The sequence below is a fragment of the Thamnophis sirtalis genome, unplaced genomic scaffold, assembly GCF_051295495.1.
Source record: "Thamnophis sirtalis isolate CommonGarterSnake01/CBP01778 unplaced genomic scaffold, rThaSir2_p1.2 scaffold_3, whole genome shotgun sequence".
Lineage (NCBI taxonomy): Eukaryota > Metazoa > Chordata > Lepidosauria > Squamata > Natricidae > Thamnophis > Thamnophis sirtalis.
Genome location: NW_028261383.1, coordinates 21833754 through 21850266, shown reverse-complemented (window position 1 = coordinate 21850266; position 16513 = coordinate 21833754). Strand labels below are relative to the sequence as shown.

Below are 16513 nucleotides of genomic sequence, written 5' to 3'. Positions count from 1 at the left end.
GAATGACTGCCACTAGGGACAAGTCCCCCCCCCCCCCCACTCTGGCTGTGGCCTAGATTTAAAAAAATTGAAATCTACCCCGTGACTGTTTCAGAAGAGGAAGTTCCTCTGTGCTTCTCGCCTGCTCCCATCCTTTCTAGCAAAGCAGTTCTCGATGGTTTTAAATCCTTTAAACTCAGCCACAGAGGCCGCAATTGTACTGTTGGCTCTTCAGTCACAGATGCTGCCATCTCCTGATAGGAGGCCGAAAAACAGGGTTGAGTCTTGCGGTGTGGTGGTAATGAAGGGGCTTTGGGCAATTCCTATTATGGCTTAAAGACTTTGTCCTTGTTTGGATCTGAATGAGGAGGGCTAATCCCATCACCCTGGAGCTGAAGATGGTTTGTGTTGCAGATGAGATGTCTTTTGTCTTTCTGGGGCTATTAACAAAGGTGGGGGCTGCTTTCCAAGAGCATGTTTCTCCTTTTCTCATCCAGGGAGGTATAATATTCTGCCTTTTTAATATTTCCTACATTTCATTTTTCTAGGAGAGGGTGGGTGCTATCTTTCTACACCCCCTTTGCATCAACAGAATTACGTGTTCCCCAAGTTTAAAATTGAATTAGGCACAGGAAACAAGGGACACCACAACAAAGCTCTACATCACAATGCCAACCTAACTGAGGGCATTTCATGTAAGCTTCTTTCCTAACTGCTATCAGCATTTGCAATAATTTTTTCAAAAACAGATTCAAGAGGGAACTTGAAAATCAAGGGGAAGGCATAAGGTACAGTGTTTCCTTCCTGTTTGATTGGCAGCAACATATTTACCTGTTTGGTGCTTAGGGAAGTTTCAATCAGCTGTTACTTATTTTCATCTCTGTACCTGTTGGCACCTCTATTTGGTTGCTAATTGACACTGCACTGAAGCTCCCTACTGTTTGGAGTCTCAGAAAGACAAGGCTTGGGAGAAGCACACAGTCCTCAGGATTTCTGTTGATACCTTGGTGGTAAAAGTTTGGAACTCTACTCCTGCAAAACGTGGGTTTTGAAAAGCATCTTTGGGACAGCAGCTTGAGTGCTAGAATATCCAGTTTGTTCAAACATGACTTAGATGAAGAGATTGGAAGAGAACTCATCAAATTTGCAGGTGACATTCAGTTGCAGGGAACAGCCAATGCTTCAAACCAGTGATGGCGAACCTATAGCACATGTGCAAATGCAGAACCATGTCAGCTGGCACATACAGCATCCCCCATTCCTCTTCTGGATTTCTGGCACACGTGCACTTGTGTCAATAAGCTTTTCTTAACGTGTGTGGCAGTTCCGGAAACTGGAAGTGCTGGTCTTCTGGTTTCTATTGTGGCATGTGCAATGGCCAGATGATTGGCGCAGTGGTTAAATGCAGCACTGCAGGCTACTGCTAGATCAGCAGTTCAGCGGTTCAAATCTCACCGGCTCAGGGTTGACTCAGCCTTCCATCCTTCCGAGGTGGGTAAAATGAGGGCCCAGATTGTTGGGGGCAATATGCTGACTCTCTGTAAACCGCTTAGAGAGGGCTGAAAGCCCTATGAAGCGGTATATAAGTCTACTGCTATTGCTATTGCTATTGCTATTGTTGTGCATGAATGCACGCCAGTAACCAGAAGAAAAGCTGGCTGGTGCACATGCGTGTGTCAGAAACAGGAAGTTCATTTCCCAGTGCTTGTATGCCCACTTGGCACCTTCTGTTCCGGGTCACGTCCCTGAAAAGGTCTGCCCTCACTGCTTTAGAGGATAAGCCCAAGATACAGAAGGATCTTGACACATGTGAGCACTGGGCCCTTTCCAGTAAAATGCAATTCAGTGGTGAGAAACTAACACTTAGGCAAGAAAATCTAAATGCACATCTATGGAAGAGGTTGTACTTGGCTCAAGAGCAGAAATTGTGTCTGGGACCTAGAAACAATCACAGTGCGCTGTAATTGCCGAAAAAGTCAATTCAGTCCTCCTCTGCAACATCACAGGGATAGTATCAAGATCATATAAAGGGTTAGTACTGTGTTATACTGTAGTAAGGCTACACTTTGAATCCTGCATCCAGTTTTGGTCACCAGAATACAAAAGTGTTTAGGCTGCAGAAAGAGTGCAGAGAAGAAGAACAAAGTCATGTAGGGGACTGGAGGGTAAAACATACGATGAACAGTTGTAGGATTTGGGTAACAGAGACAAGGAGCGGAGTGATGTGATAGCAGTTTTTCAGTACTTATTATATTTCTCTTGACTCAGGTACAAATACAGGTTGCTAGGAGTCTGAACATGACTGATAGCACATAATCAGTGAGAGGATCTGGCCAATGCCATAGTTAGATAGGACAAGCCTATTTTTCAGCCTCCTGTCAGGAGATGGCAGCATCTGTGACTGAAGAGCCAACAGTAAAATTGCGGCCCCTCCAGTTGACCTTAAAGGAGTTAAAACCATCGAGTACTGAATTGCTAGAAAGAATGGGAAAAAAGAAGCACAGAGGAACTTCTCCCGAAACACTCACGGAAGACGAGAGGGGAGAGTGACGCGCAGAGATCCAAGGATTCCAAGGATCGAAGCAGCAATCTGGTAAACCAACCTCCTCTTTCCTTAGCGTCTTGGAATAATTTATATGTAATAATTCAACACCTTGTAATATAAACTCAGAGATCTCCATCTGCAATTGTTTAAATGGAGTATCACTTAAAAGTATTTGTAAAGTCTAAAACAGAAAATGTATTTTTGGTAATTAGGGTGCTGGAAGTTGAAACGTACAAAGAATGGTTATAGGAATTGGGCATGTCTAGTCTAATGAGAAGGACTAAGGGAGACATGACAACAATGTTCCAATATTTGAGGGGCTCCTATGAAGACAAAGGCGACTATTTATTTTCCAAAGTACCAAAAGGATGTAAACTAACCAAAGAGAGATACAACCTGTAACTAAATAGAAAATTCCAAGTAGAATGGTGGTCTTATTTACAGGTACAACCAAGGTTTGCACAGGATAGAAAAAAGGAACGTATTACCAAAGATTACACAATGTTAGATAAACCTTTGATACAGACAGAAAAGAGATCGATCAAAGTGTTACATAGATTTTGGTTGGAATATAAGCTAGAGGAGGAACATGTCCCCTGGGTGAAAATATTTGGTTATTATGTGGAATTGGCTAAGTGGGAAAAACTTTGGATACGTAATTGGAAACTAAAGGGAAACTAACTGACTGTGGGAAATGTTTCAGTCAGAATTCCCACCTAGTGCAACACCAGAGGACTCACACAGGAGAGAAACCCTTTGAATGTCCTGTTTGTGGGAAATGTTTCAATCAGAGTTCCTACCTAGTGCACCATCAGAGGACTCACGCAGAAGAGAAACCCTTTGAATGTTCTGACTGTGGGAAAAGTTTCAGTCGGAATTCCTACCTAGTGACACACCAGAGGATTCACACAGGAGAGAAACCCTTTGAATGTCCTGATTGTGGGAAAGGTTTCAGTTGGAATTCCCAATTAGTGATACACGAGAGGACTCACGCAGAAGAGAAACCCTTTGAATGTCCTGACTGTGGGAAAAGTTTCAGTCAGAATTCCTACCTAGTGACACACCAGAGGATTCACAAAGGAGAGAAACCCTTTGAATGTCCTGATTGTGGGAGAGGTTTCCCTTGGAATTCCCAATTAGTGACACATCAGAGGACTCACACAGGAGAGAAACCCTTTGAATGTCCTGACTGTGGGAAAGATTTCAGTGACAAGTACACCCTGTTGAGTCACCAGAGGACTCACACAGGAGAGAAATCCTTTGAATGTCCTCTTTGTGGGAAAAGTTTCAGTCGGAATTCCCACCTAGTGACACACCAGAGGACTCACACAGGAGAGAAACTGTAGGAGTGTCCGATTTGTGGAACAAGTTTCAGTTCCAATTTCCACCTGGTGCAACACCAGAGGACTCGCACAGGAGAGAAATCATATCCTTGTCCATATTGTGGGGAATGTTTCATTACAAAATTGTACCTCATGAGTCACGAGAAAACCCATATAGGAGCGAAACCGTATGAGTGTACTGTTTGTGGCAAAGAATTCAGAACTCAGAATTTAGCTTAATGAAACATCAGAGGTCTCACACGGGAGAGAAACCCTTTGAATGTCTTGACTGTGGAAAAGGTTTCATTACAAAATTACAGCTCACAAATCACCAGATGATACACACAGGAGAAAATGCTTTTGAATGTGCTGACTGTGGGAAACGTTTCACCAAGAATTCCAGTCTGATTAAACACCAGAGGACACACAGAGGAGAAACCGTATCATTGTCCTCTTTGTGGCAAAAGTTTCAGTTAGAATTCTAACATGGTGATACACTGGAGGTCACATGAAAAACACGGAATGCCCTATTTAGGAAAAAGTTTTCATTTCAATTCGAACCTAGTAAAACACCAGAGGACTCACATGGGAGTGCCTTTCAAATGGCCAGTCTGTGGATAGTACTTTTGGCCAAAATGACTCCTTATCGCAGGGTTGTCAAACTAGATTCATTGAGGCCTGCATTATGGTTCTGTTTGACCTGGGTGGAGGGCTCTGGTGGAAGTGGACAGGGGGGCATAGCTATCTTGACGTCACTTCTGTTGGGGGTGCCTGTGGAAGCCCAAGTGCTTTGCCAACAAAAATGGGATTTCAAGCTCCATTTTCAGGTACAGTGGCCTCTTGAAATCCTCTGCCCTTGCAAATGCTGGCAGAGGCACCATGGACCAGTCCGCTGTTTTCACGACAGCCCTGCTGGCTGGATTTAACCACCCTGTGGCCCGCATCTGACCCTGGGCTTTGACTTTGAAACCCCTTCCTTAATGCATACAACTCAATATATATGAGGCAAAAGTTGATGAGTTTGGAGAAGGTTTGAATTTCAGTTCTGAACTCCCGCTGAGAGTGTAGGTGAGAACACTGAATATTAGCCTCATCTGAATACTGGCTGATCATTTTGCTGAATTACCCTCACCGCTTGCTCTTCCTTATGAAGCCATCACATGAATGTGCAAATTGTTAAGCTCAACAGTGGCTACTTCAGAGTTTGGAGAATCCCACCCTTGGGTCCTCCTAGCCCTTTCACTTCCTCACAGGTCCCAATAGGTCCGTCATCACCCTTAGGCTCCCCACATGGTTACATAGTCCCACCCCCCCACACCCTACCAGGCATCACAGCTACCTTAACACTTTGTAGACTGTCTTAAGGAATTGTGAGTGCAATGAAAATGGTGTCTGCCTCTGGGGGATCTCCAAAAGGGCAGACTGTGTATCCTTGGGGTGCCTGATAAGTGGACAAGTACCTCTTGGCCACCATTGTGCTGTAGTTGCCAATAACAGCCAATGTAGTCCTAGGTTGCATCAAGAGAGGAATAATGCAAGACAACAAGAAAATATAGAAATGCTTTACGCAATATCGTACTTAGAATACATAGTTGAGTGCTGGTCACCATGATATAAAAACGTTGAGACACTGGAAAATGCGCACAGAAGAGCAACCAAGGGGGACAAGATAGCTGTCTTCAAGTACTTATGCATCTGACACAAAGAAGAGCAGATTGACTTATCCTCTAGGGCACCAGATGGCAGGATAAGAAGTAATGGGCGGAAGCTAGTTAAAATGAGGCCCAAACTAGAAGATTTTTTTTTTGTCGAAGCAATTAATCAGTGGAATAGTTTGCCTCCCGGTTTTGTGGGTCACTGGAGGTTTTCAAGAGTACACTGGACGACCATTTGAGAGGGATGGTTAAGTGCCCTGCCTTGAAGAGCAGGTTGGACCAGAAGACCTCCAAGGTCTCTTCCAAGCCTATAATGCAACGTTTCCATGAATTTGGAGGCAGTTTAGAAGATAGGTAAAGAGCAGCCACATGAACTTCCTTGTGGATTTTTTTTGGGGGGAAATTATTCAGAAAATTAATATCAATAAAACTCCCAAAAACCCCACAAAGCTTTAAAAGCAAAGCAAAAATAGACACAAGGTTTAAAAAATGCAAAAAAATGTGCAAAAACCGATTTACACATACCGTATTTTCACGACTATAAGCCGCACTAAAAATCCTAAATTTTGATCCAAAATCGGCAGTGCGGCTTATAACCCGGTGCGCTTTATATGTGGAAAAAGATCTCCCAGCTGCTTTGCTCCTCGCGACTGCAATAGATGTCCAGAGGCGGCTTTTGGGGCTGGTGGGGATTGGATTTCCGGCTCGGTGGCCCCTGTCGCTTCTGGACGTCTGTTGCGGTTGTGGGGAGCCGAGGAGAGTGGGGGGGGGAGCGCGCGGTGGTTCTTGGCGCTCCGGGAGGCGGGAGAGGCGCGCGGTTTGGTTTCTCCTCCCTGGGCGTCGCGACGGCGGCCCCGGGCGCGCCAATCCCTGTGTTTTTCGCATTGGGGTGTGCTGCAAGAGCATGCCCCGATGCGAGGGGCACGGGGATCGGTGCGCTTGGGGCTGCTGCTGCGGCGTCCAGGGAGGAGAGACCGGGCCGCGCGCCTCTCCCGCTTCCCGGAGCGCCGGGGGCCGCCGCGCGCTCTTCTCCGCACTCTCCTCGGCTCCTCACAACTGCGGTGGACGTCCAGGGGCGACAGGGGCTGTCGAGCTGGAGGTCCAGTCCCCATTGGCCCCAGGAGCCGCTTCTGGACATCTGTTGCAGTCGCGAGGAGCGGCGCGGGGGTTCTTGGCGCTCCGGGGGGCCCCGGGGGCAGTTGGGAGAGGCGCGCGGTTTGGTTTCTCCTCCCTGGATGTCGCAGTGGCGGCCCCGGGCTGACCGATCTCGGTGTTTTTCGCATCGGGGTGTGCTGCAAGAGCATGCCCCGATGCGAAAAACGCGGAGATCGGTGCGCTTGAGGCTGCTGCTGCGGCGTCCAGGGAGGGGGGGCCGGGCCGTGCGCCTCTCCCAGCCGCCCCCGGGGCCCCCTTGAGCGCCAAGAACCCTCGCGCCGCTCCTCGCGACTGCAACAGATGTCCAGAAGCGTCGGGAAACGTGCGGCTTATATATGTGGAAAAAGTTTGAAAAATTAACGTTAATTGATACTGCGGCTTATAATCCGGTGCGGCTTTTGGTCGTGAAAATACGGTACTATCCCCTCCCCTTGAGTATTCATACGTATGTCGGAGCAATATTACTTACCTCCCCTTGTGAAGCAGGCCCAGAATTTATAAAGTTCTACTTCTATTTACAAACAATTTGACTTTCATCAATCTACTACACAGAGAGGCAAAATGGTTAACAGGTGAATAAACAGCAAAATTAAAATAGCATTAACAATTTAGTTTTGCATTTAATTTGTATAAAGTCCAGAATGGCTTTTTATTTACCATAATCATTGTCTGTTATCTGTCCGGGATGAAATATCTTTGTTTGATTCTTACGAATAAAACTTTTTCTTAATATTTTGGTTGAGAACAATAAAACAAGTATTGTGTTTTATTCCTCAAAATCATAAATCTATGTTGTTGATCCATTTTCACCACAGTCCAGTCCAAATAGTTTTCCAGTTGGATATGGCAAGTCCATTTCCCAGCGACAACCAACTTCACTTCAAAGTCTGGTTCATCACACATCGAATCTGTTCACTCCAAATCTGTAGAATCCACATGTCCTTCAGCCTTCTCCAGCCAACCAGCAGTTTCCAAACCATGGCGAGGAATCTTTTAAGAAGTGACTGTGCTCCCTATGGAAGCTTCTTGGGAAGAGCTCAGGCTCACCAAGGGATTCGTTTCTGTGTGCTCATAATCCCAAACGCTTCCATCAGTTTTTCAGGCCATTTCCAGGCTCTTTTTGGAGCCATTTTTGTGCTGTTTTTGTTTATTTTGGGGTTGTTTTTAGGCAGTTCCTGGGGTGTATTTTGGCCCATTTTTCAGGCCATTTACGGGCTGGTTTGGGGCCATTTTGGGGGCTGCTTTTTGGGCAATATTTGGACAATTTCTGGGCCATTTACTAGCCCATTTTGGCCCATTTTCAGACTGTTGTCAGATTGTATTTTGGGCGATATTTTGGGCTGTTTTTCAGGGTGTTTCCAGGGTGGTTTTTGGCCCATTTTGGGGCTGTTCACAGCCATTTTGTGTGCTGTATTTTGGGATGTTTGGCCATTTTCTGGGCCATTTCCAGGTTGTTTTCTGGGGTGGGTTTTGGCTCTTTTTCGGCCTGTTTCTGGGATGGACTGCCAGTAGGAACAGGTCCACTGCCACTCCGGCAGTGGCCTCTATCACTGTTCCCTCAGCATTTCCCAGGATACTCCCCTGCCTTCTTATACCATGCAGGGAACAGGTAGGCAAACAGCTGGAGAAAAGGAGGGGGAGGAGGGAACACTGACGTACAGTCACGTTCCAAGCCTCCCGCACCAGAAAACAGCAAGACATAGTTCTTGGCATGAGATGTGTTTTAATGCAGGCTTGAAAACTCAGCACAAAGTATCTGCAAAGTTATCGCTAGCTGCTGCTGCTTCACATCTGGTTTTAAGAGTCCTGTATGCCCCTCTCCTCCCCAGCAGCTTCTGGATGCTGAGAATGGCGGAAAAGCTTTGGACCAGGGGTGGGTTCCGGCAGTTACAGGTCCTCTGTGCTCTCTTTTTTTGGAAATTGATTGGCAGCCGTGGCGGAGACTTCCTTTCAGTCGGCCCTCCTCCCCCTCCTCCTCTCGCAAGGGGGTGGCTCGCTGTGGGAAAGCCGGGAGGGTGCACGCAGGTGCAGGGAGACGACCCCCCCCCTTAAGCCAGTGCCAAAGGGCAGCAAAGGCGCCAGCGGGGCCACTGGCTGCTTGCTTAAGGAGGATCCTAGCAGGACGCAAAAGAATGTGGCTTCTCTCCTGCATTAAGGCCCCAGCCTTGCCGTGTCCCGCAGCTCCTAAGCCGAGCGCGGAGGGCGCAAGCGGGCAGCTAAGGCTGCCTTACACGCAGATGTGGTGTGAAATGATGTACGGGGCTGTTTCGCTCGTGCGCTAAGGCTCCAGAGACCCTCCTCCTCCTCCTCCTCTCGTGGGGGTGGGGAGGAATAACAGGGCAAGGGGATGGCTGGAGCCGTAGTGCAGCAGAGAAGCCGTGTCCTTTTGCGAGTCTTTGCTGTGCTTTGGCGCATGCTTGAGAGGCGTCTCGGCCACTGTTCCCTCTAAGGTGCGCGGCTGTATCTTGTAAAACAGATTGGGACAAATGACCTTAGTGGTCTGGGATAATAGCAGGTTTATAGATAAAAGGTATCTTTTGTGCTAAGTTCTAACAATGTAGTTCTCTAATGTAACTATGAAACAGTCCAAATATATAATTCCTCTCAGGGAGGAATTCTGGGAGTTGAAGTCCACAAGTCTTAAAGCTGTCACGTTTGAAGACCCCTGGGGTTGTTTTCCCCTAAAGGGTTAGAGGTGCAAGGGTCTTGTAACAACAGCTTTAAGACTTGCGTGCTTCAAATGCCAGACTTTCTGAGCCAACATTTTGGTTGCTAAGCAGGAGCGTTGTTAAGTGATACTGATATTATATAACACTTTTAATTAAGCGGGTACCTTGAATAAACATAACTTTGAGTTTCAAATAATACTGATTTTGTTGTTGTCTTAGGTGACATCTGTGAAAAAAATTCAGGTGCTCAGGCATGAAAATATGTCGCTCAAACACTATACTTTTCTGCTCACACTGAAAAAAAATTAGAGGGAACATTGGTCCCGGCTACAGAAAGCAGCTAGATGGGGAGGGAGTGTCTACCTGCTTTGTGCGATGTGTGTGTGTATTAGGGGGGGGGCATGGATTTTTCGGCGCTGAGAGAGAAGCAGCTGCGGCAGCGGGAAAACGAGGCTTCTTTGCCAGCCTTCCAGCTGAGAAAACAGAAATATTCGCCGGTTCTGTGGGTGTGGCTAGGTGGGGGGGGGCATATGACTGAGTGCGCGTGAGTGACCCATCTAGCCACGCCCACAGAGCCTTTAGCTTTACAAAAATTGAAATCCACCCCGTGACTGTTTCAGAAGAGGAAGTTCCTCTGGGCTTCTCGCCTGCTCCCATCCTTTCTAGCCATGCAGTACTCGATGGTTTTATCTCCTTTAAATTCAGCCTCAGACGCCGCAATTGTACTGTTGGCTTTCCTGTTACAAATGCTGCCATCTCTTGATAGGAGACCGAAAAACAGGGTCGAGTTGCTGTGTGGTGGTAACGAAGGGGCTTTGGGCAATTCCATCACCCTGGAGCTGAAGATCGTTTGTGTTGCAGATGAGATGTCTTTTGTCTTTCTGGGGCTATTAACAAAGGTGGAGGGCTGTTTCTCCTTTTCTCATCCAGGGAGGTATCATATTCTGCCTTTTTAATATTTCCTAGATTTCATTTTTCTAAGAGAGGGTGGGGGCTATCTTTCTACACCCCCTTTGCATCAACAGAGTTACATGTCCCCCAAGTTTAAAATGGAATTAGGCACAGGAGACATGGGACACCACAACGAAGCTCTACATCACAATGCCAACCTAACTGAGGGCATTTCATGTAAGCTTCTTTCCTAACTGCTATCAGCATTTGCAATAATTTTTTCAAAAACAGATTCAGGAGGGATCTTGAAAATCAAGGGAACGGCATAAGGTACAGTGTTTCCTTCCTGTTTGATTGGCAGCAACATATTTATCTGTTTGGTGCTAAGGGAAGTTTCAATCAGCTGTTACTTATTTTCATCTCTGTACCTGTTGGCACCTCTATTTGGTTGCTAATTTACACTGCACTGAAGCTCCTAATGTTTGGAGTCTCAGAAAGACAAGGCTTGGGAGAAGCACACAGTCCTCAGGATTTCTGTTGACACCTTGGTGGTAAAAGTTTGGAACTCTACTCCTGCAAAACATGGGTTTGGAAAAGCATCTTTGGGACAGCAGCTTGAGTGCTAGAATATCCAGTTTGTTCAAACATGACTTAGATGAAGAGATTGGAAGAGAACTCATCAAATTTGCAGGTGACATCCAGTTGCAGGGAACAGCCAATGCTTTAAACCAGTGATAGCGAACCTATAGCACACGTGCGCGAATGCAGAACCATGTCGGCTGGCACATGCAGCATCGCTCATTCTTCTTCTGGATTTCTGGTACACGTGCACTTGTGACAATCAGCTTTTCTTAACGTGTGTGGCAGTCCCGGAAACTGGAAAAGCTGGTCTTCTGGTTTCCGTTGTCCGCATGTGCAATGGGCAGCTGATTGTTGTGCACAAATGCACGCCAGTAACTGGAAGACAAGCTGGCTGGTGAACATACGTGTGTCAAAAACAAGAAGTTCATTTCCCGGCGCTTGCATGCACACTTGGCAGCTTCTGCTCCGGGTCACGTCCCTGAAAAGGTCTGCCCTCACTGCTTTAGAGGATAAGCCCAAGATACAGAAGGATCTTGACAGATGTGAGCACTGGGCCCTTTCCAGTAAAATGCAATTCAGTGGTGAGGAACTTATACTTAGGCAAGAAAATCTAAATGCACATCTATAGAAGAGGTTGTACTTGGCTCAAGAGCAGAAATTGTGTCAGGGACCTAGAAACAACCACAGTGCCCTGTAATTGCCGAAAAAGTCAATTCAGTCCTCCTCTGCAGCATCACAGGGATAGTATCAAGATCATATTAAGTGTTAGTATTGTGTTTTACTGAAGTAAGGCTACACTTTGAATCCTGCATCCAGTTTTGGTCACCAGAATACAAAAGTGTTTAGGATGCAGAAAGAGTGCAGAGAAGAAGAACAAAGTCATGTAGGGAACAGGACGATGAACAGTTGTAGGAATTGGGTAACAGAGAGAAGGACTAGAGTGATGGCAGTTTTTCAGTACTTATTATATTTTACTTGGCTGAGCTGCAAATATAGGTTGCTAGGAGTCTGAACATGACTGATAGCACAAAATCAGTGAGAGGATCTGGCCAATGGCATTGTTAGATAGGACAAACCTGTTTTTCAGCCTCCTGTCAGGAGATGGCAGCATCTGTGACTCAAGAGCCAACAGTGAAATTGCGGCCTCTCCAGTTGATCTTAAAGGAGTTAAAACCATCGAGTACTGAATTGCTAGAAAGGATGGGGGAAAAGGAGCACAGAGGAACTTCTTGCGAAACACTCACGGAAGACGAGAGGGGAGAGTGACGCGCAGAGAGACTCTGGCGCCTCTTCCAAGGATCGAAGCAGCAATCTGGTAAACCCACCTCCTCTTTCCTTAGTGTCTTGGAATAATTTATATGTAATTCTTGGTTTCATCCCTTGTGGTATAAACTCAGAGATCTCCATCTGCAATTGTTTAAATGGAGTATCACTTACAAGTATTTGTAAAGTCTAAAACAGAAAATGTATTTTTGCTAATTAGGGTGCTGGAGGTTAAAACGTACAAAGAATGGTTATAGGAATTGGGCATGCCTAGTCTAATAAGAAGGACTAGAGGAGACATGGTAACAGTGTTCCAATATTTGAGGGGCTCCTATGAAGACAAAGACGTCCATTTATTTTCCAAAGTACCAAAAGAAACGATGGATGGAAACTAACCAAAGAGAGATGCAACCTATAACTAAAAAGAAAATTCCAAGTAGAATGGTGGTCTTATTTACAGATACAACCAAGGTTTGCACAGGATAGGAAGAAGAAAGGTATTACCAAAGATTACACAATATTAGATAAAGCTTTGATGCAGACAGAAAACAGGTTGATCAAAGTGTTATATAGATTTTTCTTGGAACATAAGCTAGAGGAGGAACATGTCAAAGAAACTATGGTCGCCTGGGTGAAAAAATTTGATTATAATGGGGAATTGGCTAAGTGGTAAAAACTTTGGATACTTAATCGGAAACTAACATTGGCTACGTCATATAAAGAAAAATTTTATAAGATGTTCTACAGATGGCATCTCCCCCCAACACGGCTTTATAATGTGAATGTATGTTCACTTTGACTTTGCGGTACTGCATTGTTTTAAATTTAAAAATAATAAAAATATACTTTAAAAAAATCCTACCGATTGCAGCAATCAACCAATGGAATAGCTTGCCTTCAGAGGTTTTGGGTGTTGTAACTTTCAAAAAGAGATTTGACGGCCACTTCTGAAATGGTAGAGCAGAGGGGTGGACTAGAAGACCTTTAAGGTACTTTCCCACTCTATTATTCTGTCATATACTGTAGTCATCTTAATTACAGCGATTCTATTCAATAATTGCTATTCTAAGAATTTGTATTGACCCAAGTCAACCAGAGAATTTCATGGTTGCATACAAATGTGAACTTGGGTCTCTGTAATCTTCAATGTGTCAAATAAATCATAATTAATCTAAGGTTATTTTAGTGGGCTATTTCCTTTTTACCTTTAATGTATATGGTATTTTTTTAAAATATGTATATCTTCTGCAACCATTTTATAAGCAATTTCTTTGAATCTTACAGGCAAAGAGGATGCCAATAAGAGAACTCCCGACAACTGAGAATAACAAGCGTTAAAAAGGAAAGTTAATCAAGCCAGAAATCAAAACATTTCCATCTCCTAGAGAAACCCACAAAATTCTCCTACTTCCCGAGCAGGTAATCAAGAAGAGATTTCGAACTGGAAAACGTAGAATATGCAGAACACAAGGATACATTACAGGTAGTCCTCGACTTATAACAGTTCATTTAGTAACTATTCAAAGTGACAGTGCCACTGAAAAACCTGACTGATGAACATTTTGCACACTTATGACTATTGCAGAAGCCCCATGGTCACATGATCTGTCTTTGAATCCTTGGCAGCTAACTCACATTTATGACAGTTGCCCTGTTTTACAGTCACATGATCCCCTTTTGCAGGTCCACAGATGTGGCTATTGTGGGCAAAGTTCGTATTTCAAATCACAACTGAGTGTACACGAAATGATCCACATTGGAGAACAGCAATATTAATGTGGCCAAAGCTTTAGTCAGAACTGCTCCTTGTGGTTGGTTCATGGAGAGACCCACATAAGGGAGGACCCCCACATGTGCTCCCAAGGAAGTGAGCTTGGCAACTTGGTGATACATTGGAGAACTCCCACCAGCCTGGTAATATATTAGAGGATGCACACAAAAAAGAAATCATATGAATGTTCTGATTCCTTGAAGTGTTTTAGCAAGAATTCCAACTGTTGAGACACCAGAGAACTCACACTTGAGAGAAACCCTTTGAATGTCCTGACGGTGGGAAAGGTTTCAGTCAGAATTTCGACCTTTTGCAACACCAGAGGACTCATACAGGAGAAAAACCCTTTGAATGTCCTGACTGTGGGAAAGGTTTCAGTCACAAGTCCATCCTGTTGAGACACCAAAGAACTTACACAGGAGAGAAACCCTTTGAATGTCCTGACTGGGGGAACGGTTTCAGTCAGAATTTCAACCTGTTGCGACACCAGAGGACTCATACAGGAGAGAAACCTTTTGAATGTCCCGACTGTAGGAAATGTTTCAGTCACAACTCCAGCCTGTTGAGACACCAGAGGACTCACACAGGAGAGAAACCCACATGATTCCATAGTCCTCCCCCCCACCACAAACACAAAGAGGATCTCCACTTCTACTGGATCCCTGCAGTCCTTAGACCTGACTCCCACCCTACCAGGCATCACAGTTACCTTAACACTTTATAGATTGTTTTAAGATATTGCGGGTGCAATGAAAATGGTGTCTGCCTCTGGGAGATCTCCAAAAGGGCAGGCCATGTATCCCTGGGGTGCCTGATAAGTGGACAAGTTCCTCTTGGCCAGCATTGTGCTGCAGTTGCCAATAACATCCAATGTAGTCCTAGGTTGCATGAAGAGAGGAATAATGTCAAGACAACAAGAAAATATAGAATTGCTTTACACAATACAACACTTAGAATACATAGTTGAGTCCTGGTCACCATGATATAAAAACATTGAGACACTGGAAAATGTGCACAGAAGAGCAACCAAGAGGGACAAGATAGCTATCTTCAAGTACTTATGCATCTGACACAAAGAAGAGCAGATTGACTTATCCTCTAGGGCACCAGATGGCAGGATAAGAAGTAATGGGTGGAAGCTAATAAAATGAGGCCCAACCTAGAAGATATATACACATATGTACGTACGTACGTACATACGTACGTACATATATTGTCAGAGCAATTAATCAGTGGAATAGTTTGCCTCCCTGTTTTGTGGGTCACTGGAAGTTTTCAAGAGTAGACTGGACGACCATTGAGAGGGATGGTTTAAGTGTCCTGCCTTGAAGGGCAGGTTGGACTAGAAGACCTCCGATGTCCCTCCCAAGCCTATAATGCAATGTTTCCATGAATTTGGAGGCAGTTTAGAAGATAGGTAAAGAGCAACCACATGAACTTGCTTCTTGTGGCTTTTGGGGGGAAATTAATATAAATAAAACTCCCCAAAAACCCCACAAAGCTTTAAAAGCAAAGCAAAACTAGACAAGGTTTAAAAAGAATGCAAAAAAATGTGCAAAAACAGATTTACATATACTATCCCCTCCCCTTGAGTATTCATACGTATGTCGGAGCAATATTAGTTACCTCCCCTTGTGAAGCAGGCCCAAGATTTATAAAGTTCTACTTCTATTTACAAACAATTTGACTTTCATCAATCTACTACACAGAGAGGCAAAGTGGTTAACAGGTGAATAAACAGCAAAATTAAAATCGCATTAACAATTTAGTTTTGCATTTAATTTATAAAGTCAAGAATGGCTTTTTATTTACCATAACCATTGTTTGTTATCTGTCCGGGATGAAATATATTTGTTTGATTCTTACGAATAAAACTTTTTCTTAATATTTCGGTTGAGAACAATAAAACAACTATTGTGTTTTATTCCGCAAAATCATAAAGCTCTGTTGTTGATCCATTTCCAGCTTTAAGACTTGCGTGCTTCAAATGCCAGACTTTCTGAGCCAAAATTTTGGTTGCTAAGCAGGAGCGTTGTTAAGTGATACTGATATTATATAACACTTTTAATTAAGCGGGTACCTTGAATAAACATAACTTTGAGTTTCAAATAATACTGATTTTGTTGTTGTCTTAGGTGACATCTGTGAAAAAAATTCAGGTGCTCAGGCATGAAAATATGCCACTCAAACACTATACTTTTCTGCTCACACTGAAAAAAAATTAGAGGAAACATTGGTCCTGGCTACAGAAAGCAGCTAGATGGGGAGGGTGTGTCTACCTGCATTGGGCGATGTGTGTGTGTTGGGGGGGCATAGATTCTTTGGAGGTGAGAGAGAAGCAGCTGCGGCAGTGGGAAAACGAGGTTCCTTTGCCAGCCTTCCAAGTGAGAAAACAGAAATATTCGCCCGTTCTGTGGGTGGGGGGCGGCAAATCCATCCCATGACTGTTTCAGAAGAGGAAGTTCCTCTGGGCTTCTCGCCTGCTCCCATCCTTTCTAGCAAAGCAGTTCTCGATGGTTTTATCTCCTTTAAACTCAGCCACAGAGGCCGCAATTGTACTGTTGGCTCTTCAATGTGTCAAATAAAGCATAATTAATCTAAGGTTATTTTAGTGGGCTATTTCCTTTTTACCTTTAATGTATATGGTATTTTTTTTAATATGTATATCTTCTGCAACCATT

General features: G+C 44.5%; 1 pseudogene; it reads left to right on the top strand.

Annotated features, from left to right (window-relative positions):
• The first annotated feature begins 1607 nt into the window (after positions 1-1607).
• LOC148047522 (uncharacterized) lies at positions 1608-16093 on the top strand (annotated as a pseudogene).
• Positions 16094-16513: the final 420 nt, after the last annotated feature.